Source organism: Sus scrofa, unplaced genomic scaffold, assembly GCF_000003025.6.
Source record: "Sus scrofa isolate TJ Tabasco breed Duroc unplaced genomic scaffold, Sscrofa11.1 Contig627, whole genome shotgun sequence".
NCBI classification, from domain to species: domain Eukaryota; kingdom Metazoa; phylum Chordata; class Mammalia; order Artiodactyla; family Suidae; genus Sus; species Sus scrofa.
The window spans coordinates 131456-150773 of NW_018085270.1; the positions used below are offsets into that span (position 1 = coordinate 131456).

Genomic DNA, 19318 nt, shown 5'->3' on the forward strand with positions numbered 1-19318 from the left:
ATCTCAATAAAGCTGGAAAAGAAAAAGAAGATGTGATAATTCTACAGCCAGGGGATAGTAGTGATGGTTACTAATGACCAAGCTGTCTGTTTTGCCAGATATGCCCATTTTAGCAAAAGCTGTCTGATTCACTGAAGACCGAAACTTAATACATTGTGGTTTGTATTTAGATCTATGTGCCGTTAATAAAGGATAAAAATAATCTGAACATGCAAAAAATAACTAATTAACAATTATGCTGCAGAAATAGGCAGGAATTATCTGCATGCATTAGAGATTATTATTTATAAATATGTTGATTAATCAAGAAAAATGAATGATTTTTAAAAATTAAAGCAAGTTGTGAGTTCCAGTCGTGGCTCAGCAGTAACGAACCCCACTGGTGTCCATGAGGATGGAGGTTTGATCCCTGGCCTCACTCGATGGGTTAAGGATCCAGCATTGCCATGGGCTGTGGGGTGGGTCACAGACACAGCTAAGATAGCCCAGTGCTGTGGCTGTGGCATAAGCCAGCAGCTGGGACTCCGATTCGATTCCTAGCCTGGGAAATTCCATATGCCACAAGTGTGGCCCTAACAGCAACAAAGAAAAAAAGAAAGTTAATAACAATTTTACAGCACAATCCTTTTTGTTTCCCTTACTAATTTTGATAAGTTTTATAGTCTTCAAAAGATCCAAAACTGGACAATTGCATGTAAAATAGTAAGATTAAAACATTTCTCCACATCCTATACAAAAACAAACTCCAGATAGATTAAAGACCTTAACGTAAGACCTGAAACCATAAGACTCTAGAACATAGGCAGAACATTCTAATGACATAAATCATAGCAATTCTTTTTGGATCCACATGCTAAGGCAAAAGGAATAAAACCAAAAACACACAAATAGGACTAATTAAACTTAAAAGCTTTTGCATAGCAAAGAAAATGATCTACAAAAAAAGACCACCTACTGAATAGAAGACAATACTCAAGCCTATATGATACGATGGATAAGGGGCTAAGAGCCAAAATATATAAAAAGCTCATACAACTCAATATCAAAAAAAAAAAAATCCAGAAATGGGTGGAAGATCCGAAAAGACATTGTTCCAAAGAAGACATATACGTGGCTATCGGGCACATAGAAAGATGTTCAACATCACTAATTATTAGATAAATGTAAAACAAAACTACAATGAGATATCACCTCATATCTACTAGAATGTTAATAATCAAAAACCACACAAATAACACATATTGGTGAGGATATGGAGAAAAGGAAACCCTTGTCCTTTCTTGGTAGAAATGTAAATTTGTGCAGCCATTATGGAAAACATTACGGAGATTTCTCAAAAAACCAAAAATAGAACGACCACATGATCCAGCAATTCCATTTCTGGGTAGATACCTAAAGAAAACAAAGACATGAATTTGAAAAGATACAGGCACCCTAATGTTCAGAGCAGCATTATTAACAATAGCCGAGATATGGGTGCCCACTTAGTGTGCATCAATACTTGAACGGATAAAGGAGATAAAGAAGACATATTGATGTGACATATTTACAAACACACCACGCTATCATTTATATATGGAATCTAAAAAATAAAAAAAAATGAACGTATTTAAGAAAACAAAAACAGATTCACAAATGCAGAGAACAAACTAGTGGTTCCCAGTGAAAAGAGGGAAGAGGGGAGGGGCAAGAGAGGGGTATGAGATTAATAGATACAAACTACTACCTATAAAATAGATAAGAAACCCAGGTTTTATTGTCTAACACAGAGAATTATAGCCATTATCTTGCAACAATTTTAATAGCATATAACCTATAAAAGTAGTGAATCACTATGCTGTACACCTGAAACTTCTATAATATTCTGAGACATCTGTACTCCAAAAAATTAATAAATAAAGCAAAAAAGAGAGCACTAACAGTTTTGTGGATATCAGAAAATTTAGACATAAAGACAAGAATTGTTATTACAGTCAAAAAATTTTTATAATGTTACATTTGATCTATCCATCCAGAAGATATGGATAGATATGGCATCTAATAAAAGACTGCCAAAATACATACCATGAAAAGTAACAGAACTAACTGGAGAAATAGATAACTCCACAATAACTGTTGAACCTCAATGCCCCACTTAAAACAATGGATAGAACAATTAGACAGACTATCAGCAAGGAAAGAGAGATGTGAACAATATAAACAAAATAAAACTAACAGACATCTACAGAACACTTCACCCAACAAAAGCAGAATATACATATTTCTCATTGCATATGGAATATTCTACAGAATCGATCATTGGTCAGGCCATGAAACAAGTTACAATAAATTTAAAATGACTGAAAGTGGAGTTCCCACAGTAGCTCAGTGGTAACAAACCCGACTACTATCCATGAGGATGAGGGTTCGATCCTTGGCCCCGCTCAGTGGGTTAAGGATCCGGTGTTGCTGTGAACTGTGCTGTAGTTGGGTTGGCTGGCAGCTGCAGCTTCAATTCTATCCCTAGACTGGGAACTCCCATATGCCATAGGTACAGCCCCCCCAAAAAAGGTAAAATGACTGAAAGTATGTCCTCTAAACAAAACAGAATGAGATGCAATGGATAACAAAAATGTTGAGAAACATGAGTACAGAGAAATTAGACAATGCACTTCCAAATAATAAATGTCTCAGAAGAAATTACAAGGGAAATTACCAACTAATTTGGGAATAATAAAAACAGAAACAAAACATACCAAACATATAGAAGGCAGCAAAAGCATATCAGAGATTTGTAAAAATATGTATCTTTTTTAAATTATTGATTTGACAATTTCTGTGCCATCGAAAATGTGTGTGCATGTATGTCTATAAAAATCATGTCTATAATAATAATTTCACTAGAATTTTTGAGCTACTACTGTCATAAAATTTACATCTTTCAGAGAGAGAATTGGAAAGTAAAATAACTTAGAAACTACTCTTTTGATGAAACTTAAAAGATTATGCTATAGAGAAACTGGGAAGTAAATTCATTTTGGGTATCCGTTCTTAGAAGGGATCTTTAAGCTCAAAACTGAAAGACAGGAAGGAGCTGGCCAGGATGAAATCAGGGAAAGAGCATTTTATTTATTTTTTATTTATTTATTTATGTATTTGCCTTTTTGCCATTTCTTCGGCCGCTCCCACGGCATATGGAGGGTCCCAGGCTAGGGGTCCAATCAGAGCTGTAGCCACCAGCCTACACCAGAGCCACAGCAACACGGATCCGAGCCGCGTCTGGGACCTACACCACAGTGCACAGCAACGCTGGTTCCTTAACCCACTGAGCAAGGGCAGGGATGGAACCCACAACCTCATGGTTCCTAGTCAGATTCATTCACCACCGAGCCATGATGGGAACTCCAAGAGCATTTGAGGCAGGAGAAATGGTGATTTCAAAAGTTCTGAAGCATGGGAGCTCCCATTATGGTGCAGCCAAAACGAATCTGACTAGGAACCATGGGGTTGCGGGTTCACTCCCTGGCCTCACTCAGTGGGTTAAGGATCCGGCACTGCTGTGAGCTGTGGTGTGGGTCACAGACATGGGTCAGGTCTGGCGTTGCTGTCGCTGTGGCATAGGCCAGCAGCTATAGCTTCAATTTGACCCCTAGCCTGGGAACATCCATATGCCGCGGGTGCAGCCATATAAAGACAAAAAAAAAAAAAAAAAAAAAAAAAAAAAGGTTGTGAAGCATGGAATGATCTTGGTCCATCTGTAAAAGGAGAGTTATATCAGCTATAATCCCAGCATAAAATAGTTGGCACGCTCCACCTGGGAAAATGAGGGAAGTTGAAAAAAGGAAGTATCAACAAAGGCATGAGAAGGATTTAGAACCCCAACAAGGGGCATCTATATGTGTACTGTACATGTACTACCCTGGAACTAGCCAGAGTGGACGTCTGTCACACACCCAAGGCCTGAAGCAACAAAGTGGGGAAGTGGTACTGGAAACCAGAAAAAAAGAAACCGTAATACACAGCTATCTCCAAGAGCTATGACTTTTGCTTGAGCAATATAGGCCATCTCAGGTGTCCCAGCTGAGAGGGAGCCAAGGGAAAATAAACCAAACTAGCTGTTCTCTCTTTCTCTAATCCTCAACTGGTGACCCCCATTGACTATAATGGAAGCTATATATCAAGGACACCTTTTGATTCAGACTCTTGAGTAGAGCATAGAGTACAACATACACAGTGGGATAAAGAGTGTATCTGGGTGAGGGATGAAAGAGAATGAAATATACCCATCACACTTGTAAAGTGAAACAATACACACCCACATGATACTAGTGGTTTCCTTTACAGAAAGGACAGTGAGATTATGGGCCATGGGGAGAGGCTGTTTAAAGGGAGATGTATCTATTTGTACATGTTATTCAGTACATTTGAACTTGCTTTTCAAAGTAATGTACTCATGGATTATGTGGATAACTTTTAAATCTTAATGTTGGTACACAAATCAGACTACTATTATGTGGGATGTTATGTGTTTGTGTGTGTGTGAGAGAGGGAAAAGACGGGCTCTTAGTCTTGATATTAGGAAATTATTAAATATTTTAAGGATTTTTACTGTCATTTTATTCTTCCTCACTGGAAAGACCACTTATGGTTCTTTCTTCTCTCTTCAACTCATCTTTGTGTCCCCTTATTTATTGTTTAAACCCAGAAATATTATACCTTATTTGAGAATTCTACAAATGAACAATGTAAGATATTCAAGAAATTCACATGAAATTCTCCACAACCTTCAAACTAGCTTTGGTCTAACTTAACTCTATTTAAAATTGTGGTCTAACAACTACTAGAAAGAGCAATTAAGAAAGCAACCCCATATACCATTGCATCAAAAAGAATAAAATACTTAGAAATACATTTAAGCAAGGAGGTGAAAAACAAGTTCACTGAAAACTGTAAAATACTGATGAGGAGTTCCCATTGTGGCTCAGCAGAAACAAATCTGACTAGTATCCACGAGGATGCAGGTTCAATCCCTGGCCTCGCTCCCATGGGTTAAGGATCCTGCATTGCCATGACCTGTGATGTAGGTCACAGATGCTGCTCAGATTTGGCATTGGTGTGGCTGGGGCATACGCCAGCGGGTACAGCTTCAACTCGATCCCTAGCCTAGGAACCTCCATGTGCTGCTGGTGTGGCCTGAAAAAATAAAATAAATAAAAGACACTGAAGAAAGAAACTGAAGAACACACAAATAAATGCAAGTATATTCTACACTCATGAACTGGAAGAATTAATTTAAATGTCCAGAGATTCTAGAGAAGGATAAAGATGTCGAAGGGGTAAGACATTGTACTCACCTTCGCCGAAAAACACATCAAAAAAACGTATCTACATGTAGAACAGTTCACAAAGACCATCTACTGAATGCTAGCAGAAAAACTTAAACTTCCAAAAAGGGCAAGAAACCCTCCACATAACTGGGTAGAAAAAAGCAGGAGGAGAGAGAGAGAGACAGAAGGAATCAGGACAGGAATAGCACTCCTGAGAGGTAGCTGTGGAAGAGAAAAGGAACCCACACCCTGGGAGGCCACCTTATTGACAGGGAGATCAGCAGAGCCGAGGAACTTCAAAGTCTCTGAGAAAAGCAGAGCAACTGGACTAAGGAGGGCAAAACAGAGTGAGAGCCACACAGACCATCTGCACCAGTGCCCCAGATGGCACAGCCCGAGACGCTCGGGCGGAGGCTGGTCACTGAGACTCAGGCTCCAGAGTTCAGTTCGAGGGAGACGACTAGGGTTGGGTGGGTGGAGACAGCCTGAAGGGCTAGGGAGTGGTGCACCACAGGACGGGGAGCCGAAAACCACAGGCTGAGGAGCCGAACCTGGGAGGAAACCTAGGATAGAGGAAACCACAATTGGAAAGCAGTCACCTGAATAAGCCTGCACATAGTTCTAAAAGCCAAAACAACACAAAAAAGCTACTGTAAAAGCACTGATAAACACAAGGAACAGCAAAAAGATATATATGAAGATGTTAAAAAAAAGAAAACAGGACTACACAATCATAGAATGTGGGGAAGGAAAGTAAGAAAAAATAGATTTTTTTTTCACAATGTGTTTGAGCCTATATGACTATCAGGCTAAAGCAAACAGATGCGGGAAGGGGTTAACATACTTTAAAAATAGGGCAGCCACAAATCAAAACCAAACATCACATTCACAAAAACTAAAAAGAAAAGTACTCGGGCAAAAAATAAGCAGAAATCATCCAACCAAAAAAAAGAAAGGAAGAAAGGAGAAACATAGAATCAACTGGAAAACAAGGATTAAAATGGCAACAAATATATATCTATCAATAATTACCTTAAATGTCAGTGGACTTAATGCTCCCATCCAAAGACACAGGGTGGCAGATTGGATACAAAAGCAAAACCTTCAATCTGCTGTCTACAAGAGACTCACCTTAGGGCAAAGGACACAGAGAGACTGAAAGTGAGAGGATGGAAAAAGATTTTTCATGCCAATGGACAAGACAGGAAAGCAGCAGTTGCAATCCTCGTGTCAGACAAAATAGACTTTAAAACGAAGGCCATGAAGAAAGACAAAGAAGGACACTACTTAATGGGAAAAGGATCCATTCAAGAAGAGGATATTACAATCATCAATATAGATGCCCCTAATATAGGAGCACCCAGATACCTACAACAAATACTAGTAGACAAAGAGGAGAAGTCGATGGGAATACAGTATTTGTAGGAGACATTAACACTCCACCCACACCAATGGACAGATCCTCTAGACAGAAAATCAATAAGGCGACAGAGATCCTAAATGACACAACAGAAAAATTAGACCTAATTGACATTTTCAGGGCATTACATCCAAAAAATCACAATATACATTCTTCTCAAGTGCACATGGAACATTCTCAATGAGGGATCACATACTGGGGCACAAAGCTAACCTCGACAAATTTAAGAGTACAGAAATTATTTCAAGTATCTTCTCTGACCACAATGGCACGAAAGCACACATCAAGCACATGAAGAGAAGAGAGAAAAAACTAACTATATGGAGACTAAACAACATGCTACTAAAAAACCAATGGGTCAAGGAGGAAATCAAGAAGAAATTAGAAAATACGCTGAGATAAATGATAATGAAGACACAACCACTCAAAATCGCTGGGATGCTGCAACAGCAGTGCTCAGAAGGAAATTCATAGCAATACAGGCCTTCCTCAAAAAGAAAAATCTCAAATTAACAACTTCACCCATCACCTAAATGAATGAGAAAAAGAAGAACGAAAGAAACCTAGTCATCAGAAGAAAGGAAATCATAAAGATCAGAGAGGAAATCAGTGAAATAGAGATTTTTTTTTTAAATTTAAAAAAATCAATAAAACCAAGAGCTGTACTTTGAAAAGGTAAACAAAATTGACAAACCTCTGACCAGACTCACCAAGAGAAGGAGAGAAAAAACCCAAATAAACAAAATAAGAAATGAAAAAGGAGACATCACAACGGATACGGCAGAAATACAAAAAACCCTAAGAGAAGACTCCGAACAATTGAATGCCAACAAATTTGACAACCTAGAAGAAATGGACAACTTTCTCAAGACTTACAGGTTGCCAAAACTGAATCAAGAAGAAACAGATCAAGTGAACAAAGCCATCACTAGAAAGGAAATTGAATATGTCATAAAACACACTCCCTACAGATAAAAGTCCAGGACCAGATGGCTTCACAGGCGAATTCTACCAAACATACAAAGAGGAACTTATACACATCCTCCTTAAGCTTTTCCAAAATGTTGAAGAAGGAACACTCCCAAACACATTCTATGATACCTCAATCATCTTAATTCCAAAACGAGACAAAGATACCAAAAAAGAAACTAGAGGCCAATATCTTTGATGACTATAGACTCCAAAATTCTCAACAAAATCTTAGCCAACCCAATCCAATAACATTTTAAAAAGATCATGGGAGTTCCCGTCATGGCTCAGTGGTTAACAAATCCGACGAGGAACCATGAGGTTGCAGGTTCGATCCCTAGCCTCGCTTAGTGGGTTGAGGATCCGGCGTTGCCATGAGCTGTGGTGTAGGTCACAGACGCGGCTCGGATCCCACATAGGGGGCATAGGCTGGCAGCTACAGACCCGATTAAACCCCTAGCCTGGGAACCTCCATATGCCATGGGAGTGGCCCTAGGAAAGGCATAAAGACAAAAAAAAATAAATAAAAAATAAAAAATAAATTAAAAAGATCATATACCATGACCAGGTGGGATTCTTCCCAGGTGCACAAGGGTGGTTCATCATATGCAAATCAATCAACGTCATACACCACATTAACAAAAGAAAAGTCAAAAACCACATGATCATTTCAATAGATGCAGAGAAAGCATTTGACAAAGCCCAACATCCATTCATGATCAAGACCCTCACCAAAGTGGGTATAGAGGGAACATACTAGAAGCCATTTATGACAAACCCACTGCAAATATATTACTCAGTGGAGAAAAGCTGAAAGCCTTCCCACTAAAATCTGGAACGAGACAAGGATGCCCACTCTCACCACCGCTATTTATTCAACATAGTATTGGAAGTCCTAGCCAAGCAATCAGAAAAACAAAAGAAACAACAGGTATCCAAATTGGAAGAGAAGAGGTGAAATGGTCACTATATGCAGATGACATGATACTATACACAGAAAACCCTAAGGACTCAACCCTAAAACTACTCTAACTGATCAACAAATTCAGCAAAGTAGCAGAATATAAGATTAACATTCAGAAACTAGTCGCATTTCTGTACATCAACAATGAAATATTAGAAAAGGAATACAAAAATACAATACCTTTTAAAATTGCACCCCAATAAATCAAATACCTGGGAAGAAACCTGACCAACGAGGCAAAAGCTTACCTCCTGAGAACTATAAAACATTAATCAAGGCAATTAGAGAGGAGTCAAAGAAATAGAAAGATAGTCCATGCTCCTGAGTTGGAAAAACTAATATTGTAAGAATGGCCATACTACCCAGAGCAATCGACAGGTTCAATGCAATCCCTATCAAATTACCCATGGCATTTCCACAGAACTAGAACAAACTATCCAAACGTTTATATGGAACCACAAAAGACCCAGAATTGCCCAAGCAATCCTGAGGAACGAAAACCAAGCAGGAGGCATCGCTCTCCCAGACTTCAGGCAACATTACAAGCCACAGTCATCAAGACGGTGTGGTACTGGTACCACAACAGACAGGCAGACCAATGGAGCAGAATAGAGAACCCAGAAATAAACCCAGACACCTACGGTCAATTAATCTTTGACAAAGGAGGCAAGAATATAAAATGGGAACAAGACAGCCTTTTCAGCAAGCATTGCTGGGAAACCTGGACAGCTGCATGCAAATCGGCCAAACTGGAACACACCCTCACACCACACACAAAAATACACCCAAAATGGCTTGAAGACTTAAATATAAGACAAGACACCATCAACTCCTAGAAGAGAACATACACAAAACATTCTCTGATATCAACCTTCCAAATGTTTTCTCAGGGCAGTCTCCCAAAGCATCAGAAATAAAAGCCAAAATAAACCAATGGAACCTAATCAAAATGACAAGCTTTTGCATAGCAAAGGAAACCATTAAAAAAAAAGGCAACTTACAGAATGGGAGAAAATAGTGTCAAATGACGCAGCTGACAAGGGCTTAATCTCTAAATATACAAACAACTTATACAACTCAACAGCAAAAAAGCCAACAACCCAATGGAAAAACGGGCAAAAGACCTAAATACACATTTCTCCAAAGAAGATATACAGACGGCCAACAGGCACATGAAAACATGCTCAACATCACTGATTATGAGAGAAGTGCAAATCAAAACTACTGTGAGATATCACCTCACGCCTGTCAGAATGGCCATCATCAATAAGTCCACAAATAGCAAATGCTGGACAGGGTGTGGAGAAAAGAGAACCCTCCTGCACTGTTGGCAAGAAATGTAAGCTGGTACAACCACTATGGAGAACGGTATGGAGGTACCTTAGAAAACTATACATACAATTGTCATATGACCCCGCAGTCCCACTCTTGGGCATAGACCTGGACAAAACTTTCCTTGAAAAAGACACATGCCCTGCATGTTCATTGCAGCACTAGTCACAATAGCCAAGACATGGAAACAACCCAAATGTCCATTGACAGATGATTGGATTAGGAAGATGTGGTATAGATACACAACGGACTACTACTCAGCCATAAAAAAGAACAAAATGAGGCCATTTGCAGCAACATGGATGGAACTAGAGACTCTCATACCAAGTGAAGTTAAGTCACAAAGAGAAAGACAAATACCATATGATGTCACTTACACCTGGAATCTAACATACAGCACAAATGAACTTTTCCACGGAAAAGAATATCATGGACTTGGAGAACAGACTTGTGCTTGCCAGAGGGGGACAGGGAGGGAGTAGGAGGGACTGGGAATTGGGGGTTAATAGATGCAAACGATAGCCTTTGGAATGGATAAGCAATGGGATCCTGCTGTCTAGCACTGGGGACTATGTCTGGGCCTTGGGATGAAGCATGATAATGTGAGAAAAAAGAATGGATACATGTATGTGTGACTGGGTCACCTTGCTGTGCAGCAGAAAAGTGACAGAACACTGTGAATCAGCCCTAGTGGAAAAAATAGCAATCATTATAAAAAATAAAAATTTTAAATAAAAAAAGGAAAAAAACAGAAAATTTTAACTTTGTATAGTGACCGATGGTGGCTAAATTTACTGTTACCACGTTGCAGGGTATAGGAATGTCAAATCATGACATTGTACACCTGAAAATAATGTATTGTTGCATGTCAATTATGCTTCACTTTAAAAAATCATGACAGTAAAAGAAACATTAAAAAGAGAAATAAATGAATTAAATAACAAAAGTAGTTTCCAGTGCTCTCAGAAATCAAATGAGTTTATTCTAAACCAAATTAACAAGAAAGGAGACTTGCTACCAACCCATATTCAGGAGGTAATTAACTGTACATCAGAAGCATTTCCATGGAGAACTCTGTCCCAAGGAAGTTTGCCTGCTGACTCATCTGGGATAAGCATAAATGGGCTGTTTGAAAATAATGCCCAAGAGTCTCAGGAATAAAATAAATTGCACGTCTGCAAAGCAATCTGGATATTATCTATGATTGTCTTCCTAATCTGGGTTTTTTTTTCTTTGGGGCAGCATTTTATGAAATGGAAAACACACTTCCAAAGATTATTCATAAATATTCATCTGTGTACTCTAGGGTTCTCTGTCTTTCTCTGAAAGTTGGAACAATTCAGCTGTGTTCCTTCATAATTCCTTTTGCTGCTTAAACTATAGTTATCAACATAAGGTAAGTCAAAAGACCCATTTTAAAAACTATCCATTTTTAGGGAAGGTTGGAATGTGTGTATATCACAGTACCAAATATATCCTGGGAATTAAGAAAGCATTTCATTGCTGGGAGAGAGACTTTCTAAACTTTTTGGAACTAGTTTGGTGCCTATAGAGAGCAACTAGAATTTTTTTGTAATCAGATTCTATCAGGCTATCACTTAAACCCATCTTAAAGGCATGTAAATTTGAACAAACACTATTCCTGAAAGGTATTAAATACCTAAAGGAAATGTGTAGCCTTCATCCAATCATGTGAACTTTTAAAATATAAGTAGAAATCTGATGCATTGACCCATCCACCTGTTTTATCCAGATATTTTGAAGTCAGAGAAAAACCTCTCCTTTCTTCTATAACATTTTCCTACACATAACTTAAAAGTCCCTGTCCATATAAATAAAATGCTGTGTGATGAGAAATGATGTACAAAAAGATACACTAGAGAAGTTCCCTTTTGGCACAGCAGCTTCAGGATCCCACACTGCTGCAGATGTGGCAAAGCCAAAACTGCAGTATGGGTTGAATCCCTGGCCTGGGAAGTTCCACATGCTATGGGTGTGGCAAAAAAAAAAAAAAAAAAAAGATACACTAGAATGAAAATATTAATGGAGATGGAGAGACAAGAGAATTTAAATATTCAAACAGAGTTCCCTGGCTGCCTCCTGGATAAAGACCCAGCATTGAGCATTGTTACTGCTGTGGCTTGGGCCTCTGCTGTGGCTCAGGTTTGACCTCTGACCTGGAAATGGCTGCACACTTTGGGCAATGCCAAAGCAATAAAAAATATGCACAGATAAATAGTCCCCTATGTAGGGAAGGAAAATCACTGGAAGTAGATGAAAAATTGGACAAAATGTCATGATATCAGAGAATTGAAAGTAATGAAATACCAGGAGAATGACATGGAAAAGAGCAGAGTTCGAGCATAGAATTTTAGAGCTTAGCTATACATCTATGGAAACTTGAAAACTGGATTTATAGTCTCACCATCTCAATACCTCATTTAAGGAATTCATGGCTTTTTGATCTTTAGATCCTCCCTAGTCATTAGCAGACAACTGGGATGAATGATGAACAGTATCTTACAATTCAGATACTAACATTTCCTTTGTCATAAGGTTTGGGGATAGGTACTAGATGATTCATGGGTCTGAAAGGTTTACTGTAGTGTTTGGCACACAGGTCTCATTAAGGATCAGCTGGAATTATTATTATATTATCTCACTGTGCACAACAGACCTAGGGTTCTTTTGGAATCAAAATAATATCTTAGCCCAGGGGAGTTCGATGTGACACCTCACACGATGGCCTTGAGGACTCAGAGAAACAGAGTATGTGAAAACTGTGCTTTGCCAGCCTCCAAATGTAATCTGCTGCCTCTAAACCAATGACTCTCTGGTCCACAGTGGAAATACTTTCCTCCTGTTCCCGTTCCCTGGACATAAATGTCGTATTTGTAGCTACATATAAGTAAGTAAGCTGTTGATAACAGGCCAAGGCCTTACCTAAAAACAAGATAAGCCCCCGGGATAAAGAAAAACTCCTACAAGATACATAATGAATTCTGACATGAACAATCAACGGCCTGGTTTCAACAAAGTATTTATGCAAGAAAAGGGACATCCAACAACAAATGTTTGAGTTGGGAGAAACATATTTATAGCTAAATTCTCTCAGTTTATACTTCAGCAAGCTGTCATCTAAGGGTTTAAGTTTCTTGCTCAATTCTAAATGACCAAGATGGATTTAAACTGTAAAAGCCTTCTTAGTCCCCATGGGGATGATGTAATAATTCAACCTGCATCTGGACAAGCCTATCTAGATGATAACTAAGGGCTAGGGCTAGGTTCTCTCCACCTCCTCCTTGTGCTAGAGCTAACTGCACGCTTTCACTCTTCTTAACATTTCAGTAAGGCCTTGCAGCAGGGATCCTGAAAAAGACCTATCTGATTCCTAAGACCCAGCCACATCTACTTCATCGGGCACCTGAAGGTAGGAACCAATAAACTTAGCTGGTATTTCTGCAAACCAAGGGATGAAAAAGCATTACTTTGGAGCATCTGAAACACAGTCACTTCTGCTTGGCATTCAATCCTTATCAGAGCTCAAGGACATACTTATTGTCATCTTTATCACACAGAGTAGTAGATTCCATTTCAGAAAGGTTCGGTTACTTGCTTAAGGTAGCTGTCTTTATGCTGTAGGGTCATGAGGAGAAATTAAGTCCCCTGGTGTCACATCTTTTAATTATCCTCCCCACCCACCCAAGTGACTGCACCCAATCTTCTATGAATGGATGCTTAATTGTGTGCATATAGTCCCACTATACACAATTGTGTTTGTCATTTCTCAAAATCTTTCTACCTTTCCTGCCACTGCTCCGATACAGGGGAAGCACACTGCAGATAATGGAATGAATTAACAAAGCCATCCAGAAGAGTTTATTCTACTAGGCTTTGCGGATCGTCCCTGGCTGGAGCTTCCTCTGTTCATTATTCTGCTTCTAACATACCCCATGGCCATGGTGGGAAACAGAGCCATCATTAGACTCCCGTCTGCACAGCCCCATGTATTTCTTCCTCACCAAACTCTCCTTTATGAACATGTGCTACACCACAAGCATTGTCCCTCAGATGCTGTTTCACCTGGGACAATCGAAGAAGACAATCAGCTATCTGGGCTGTGCCGTTCAGCTTTATTTCTTCCACATAATGGGAGGCACAGAATGTCTGCTTTTGGCTATTATGTCTTTCGATCACTACGTGGCCATCTGCAAGCCCTGCACTACACCCTCATCATGAATCGGTGCACCTGTATCCTACTGGTGGCCACTGTGTGGCTGGGTGGAATAACCTACGCTGTCTCAGAGGCCACTGTCACATTACATTTACCACTCTGTGGTCACAACACACTGGATCACTTGGTATGTGAGGTTCCCATTCTGATAAAGGCAGCCTGTGGTAAGAAGGGTGCAAATGAGCTCACACTCTCTGTGGTTTGCATTTTCATGTTAGCTGTGCCACTATGCTTCATTCTTGCTTCCTATGCTTCTTTTGGACATGCTGTATTTAAGATTAAATCTTCGGAGGGAAGAAAAAAAGTCTTTTGCACATGTTCCTCCCATCTCATTGTAGTTTTCTTCTTTTATGGCCCAGCCATTAGCATGTACCTTCAGCCCCCTTCCTCCATCTCTACAGACCAGCCCAAGTTCATGGCTCTCTTCTATGGAGTGGTGACTCCTACACTCAACCCTTTCATCTACACTCTGAGGAATAAGGATGTAAAGGGTGCATGGGGCAACCTGGTGAGGAGCGTTTTCACTTCCAAGTGATAGTTCGCAGACATCGAATGACATTCTTTAACAAGTGAGTAGGAATATAGGAGTTTCTCTGACAAATCATTCTTGTCTCATACTTCCCCAGATCATGGCACAGGGTCTTCTTGTCCTGTGTCCTGTTTCTCATGTTCTTTCTAATGCTCTTAGACCAAGGGACACTTGGCTAATAATGCACCCATAAGGGCACTGTTTGTGGAAATGTATTAAAAAGAGTTCTATTCTGGTGGCACACACTAAAATTCTAATGGTGTTAAGAAGTGAATAAAGTAATAATATAAACCCATTCATTCAAGCTAGTCACCACGGCAACTATTCATCAGTGGATTTCCTATGACAGTGTCCCTTAAGAAATATTTCACCACTTTCTGCAAGATTGGCCATGTCTAAGAGGGCAGCACACTGCCACTGGGCATTCAGAGTGAGACACTCTAAACCTTAGACCACTGGGCATCTATCCAGGGAAAACCATGACTCAAAAAGACACATGTCCTCCAATGTCCATTGCAGCACTCTTGTCAATACCCAAGACATGGAAACAACCTAAATGCCCCTCAACAGAGGAGTGGATCCAGAAGATGTGGTACATATACACAATGGAATATTACTCGGCCATTAAGGAACGAAATACTGCATATTTAGCAACATGGACAGACCTAGAAATTATCATGCTAAGTGAAGTCAGTCAGACAATCAGACACCAACCTCAAATGCTTTCACTGACATGTGGTATCTGAAAAAAGGACACAGTGAACTTCTTTGCAGAGCAGATACTGACTCGCAGACTTTGAAAACTTATGGTTTCCAAAGGAGACAGTTTGGGGGATGGAGGATGCACTGAGGTCACGGGATGGAAATCCTATAAAAATGGATTGGGATGATCATTGTACAACAATAAATGTAATCAATTCAAATAAATAAATAAATAAATAAACCTTAGACAAACCAGGAGTCTTATGAGACAATCAGCCTCAACTTATGGAGATGCTACTGCTCCTTAAAGACTCATTGTGGGTCTTGTTTAACAAAAAAAGTATACAGGGTTTGAATATTTACCTAAAAACCTTAAAATATATTCTTAAATATTAAAATAAATTAAATAGGTGGACAAAATATGTGCATAAGTTTCTTAACATTTCTTTTAAAGAGCATAAGCATGAACCTTCTGAATCAGTAAGAGAAAATTAGTGATATAATAACGAACCACAACATGTAAACATTTGGCGCATGATGGAAACAGCCAGGAATGCCTTCTGAAACAGTGCAAGAATCATTATGAGAAAGAAACAATTGATATTTCTAGAATGGAAAGCAACTTGATTACTTCAAGCAACACAAGTAGCTCTCTGATGCTCAGAATCTGTATCATTAAAAGGGAAAGGTACCTTAGTTACAAAAATAAACTTAGTTCTAGACTCATACTCAACCTAAAACTTCATTGAAAAATTAGTTATGTTTTTAAGCAAATAAAGGATTTTATTGTTACTTGATACTGAATTAATATGATGAGAAATCAACAGTGTTGTGTAGTGAAGAAATTAACAGGTAAGAAAAACGAGAATCATTGGAAATTTTCTGGCATGCATTCTGGTACAATCAAAATCTAAGCACACTATTGGTTGGAGAATGGCATGTTCTTCCAAACAAGAACCAACTGTGACCCGTATCTAATTTTAGTGTGTGTGTGTCTTTTTGCCATTCTTGGGCCACTCCCACGGCATATGGAGGTTCCCAGGTTAGGGGTCGAATCGGAGCTGTAGCCACCGGCCTACACCAGAGCCACAGCAACGTGGGATCCGAGCCACCTCTGCAACCTACACCAAAGCTCATGCAACCTATCATGGATTGAATAACACAGACAAATGGCTCCAGTCTTTGTTCACGTCACCTCATACCCATTCCTGTGCAGCATATTCCCAAAACACATGCTCAGTTATCTCTTCTGTGTGTATCTCAGCAGTGCAGGCATAGACGTGTCATCAGATAATCACAGACACTAGCTCTGGCTTCCAGGCCACATACAGGTGTTTTATGCTCTTTTATTGGCCTCAGCGTCACATACTGTATTCTCTGTTTTACAAACGTGGGACTGGAAGGTCACTGGTATCATATGATATTATTCTATTAATTTCACAAGTACACAGGCTTACTCTCACCCCATTAATCTCTTTACTGCCCCTCTTACCTCTTTGTTTCTCAAGTGTAGATTAGAGGGTTGAGGCTAGGTGGGACAACAGTATAAAAAAGGGCAATGAACTCTCCTTGATCTTGAGAACCTCCTGATGGGGGCTGGAGATATATAAACATTCCTGGAATGAGAAACAGGGACACAACCAGAAGATGGGCTCCACATGACCCAAAGACTTTCTGAAGTCCAGCTGTTGACTGCATCCTCAGCACAGCACGGGCAATGGCACCATAGGAGCTGAGAATGAGGATGACAGGTATGACAACAAAAACGGAGCTCCTGACCATGAGGGCCAGCTCATTAGCTGTCTTGTATCAACACAAGACAGTCGCAGCAGTGCTGGAACTTCACAGAAGAAATGGTCCGCTTGGCCATGTCCACACAGGGGTACCCAGGAGGTAAATGAGGAATGAAGTGCCGAGTTGGTGAAGCCACTTACCCAAGAAGCCACAGCCAACAGATGGCAGAAACGAGGGTGCATGAGGACAGTGTAACGCAAAGGTCTACATACAGCTGCATAACGGTCACAGGACATCACCACCAGCAGCTCACATCCTGTGGATCCCAGTGCAAGGGAAAAGTAAAGTTGAGTCATGCAACCTACATAAGACATGGCTTTTCCTGGGCCCAGAGGTTGACCAGCAACTGGGGGATGAAGCTGGTAGAGATCCAGAAAAGACAGGTTTGAGAGGAAGAAGTACATGGGAGTGTGCAGATGGGAGTCCAGGTATGATAAGATAATGACGAACAGGTTGCCTGTCAATGTCATCAAGTAAAACATCAAGACAACCACAAAGAGTACTACTTCCACACGAGGCCAATTAGAAAAACCTAGTAGCCTCCAGAAGTTGCATTGAGTTTTTCCATCATCATTCACTCCTTTTACCTGACAAAAGAATTACACAGACTCAAAATAAATGGAAATACAACTGCCAAAGCAATTTCGAGAAAAAAGAACACAGCTATAAGTATAACCCTCTCAGATTTCAGATTATGCTACAAAGCAACGGTCATCAAAACAGCATGGTATTATCAAAAACAGACATATAGGTTCATGGAACAGAAAAGAGAGCCCAGAAATATGTAACTTCAGCATGCTACAGGCACAGCCAAAAATAAAAATCAAATAAAAATAAAATATCTCCCCACAAATTACTTGTTAATTACAAAATGAAAAGTAGTAGGCTTTACCAGAGGAAAACCTGGTGGACATCACCATAGTCAAGTAATCAATATTAACGTCGCCAATGTTGAGATAAACCAACAGTATGTGACTACTGACATGTTGCTCTAAACTGGACACAATGTCACTTCAGTCATATGCCTGCCAAAAATGCACAGCCTGACTTTAAAATGAAGAAATATGAGACAAACCCACACTGAGACAAGTTGGGCAAAAGAGCTGGCCTGCCTTCACAAAAATATCAAATTCAGAGTTCTCGTTGTAGTTCAGCAGGTAACAAACCCAACAAGTATCCATGAGGATGTAGATTCAATCCCTGGCCTCACTCAGTGGGTCAAGGATTCAGCCTTGCCGTGAGCTGTGGTGTAGGTCACTGATGCAGCTCGGATCCGACATTGCTGTGACTGTGGTGTAGCCCGGCAGCTACAGCTCCGATTCAACCTCTAACCCTGGGAACTTCCATGTGCCTCAGATGTGGTCCTAAAAAAACAAAAAACAAAACAAAACAAAAAGTACAGCTTGGGATATACTGATCTGTTGCATGAACCATCCTTCAGCATTCTTAAAGAATTTAGAAGGGATATGAGATAAGAGACAAAAAAAAATAAAACTACCAGATGTAAGTAAAGATAGGAACTTTATGGTTAAATTTATTTTTACCAGGGAGTGAGAAATAAAGACCTCATCAAAGACTGTTTTCACAGACTGTGGAATGAAATATCTCGGTTTTCAAAAATACGACATGATGGGAGTTCCCATCGTGGCGCAGTGGTTAACGAATCCGACTAGGAACCATGAGGTTGTGGGTTTGGTCCCTGCCCTTGCTCAGTGGGTTAATGATCCGGCGTTGCCATGAGCTGTGGTGTAGGTCGCAGACGTGGCTCAGATCCTGCGTTGCTGTGGCTCTGGCGTAGGCCAGTGGCTACAGCACCGATGACCCTAGCTGGTATAGCAGCCCATGTGCAGCCATCCCCATATCACTAATCAGCTTACTTTATTCTTATGTTAGTCCTTTAATACTCTTAAATTACCACTTGAGTAACACTCAAACAACTACAACTCCTTTCACTTCTGTCCTTTCTGTGTCTGATCATATTCCCTCTATTTGACCAATGATGCCTCTTTATGTAGGGACCAACCTGATCTCTGGTTTTCATCTCTTTCACATCACCAACATAAAGGGA

General features: G+C 39.9%; 2 pseudogenes; one reads left to right on the forward strand and one right to left on the reverse strand.

Annotated features, from left to right (window-relative positions):
* Window positions 1–5690: 5690 nt before the first annotated feature.
* On the forward strand, window positions 5691–14760 carry LOC110259007 (annotated as a pseudogene).
* A 2022-nt stretch (window positions 14761–16782) lies between these two features.
* Window positions 16783–17837, reverse strand: LOC100623281 (annotated as a pseudogene).
* Between the last annotated feature and the right edge of the window lie 1481 nt (window positions 17838–19318).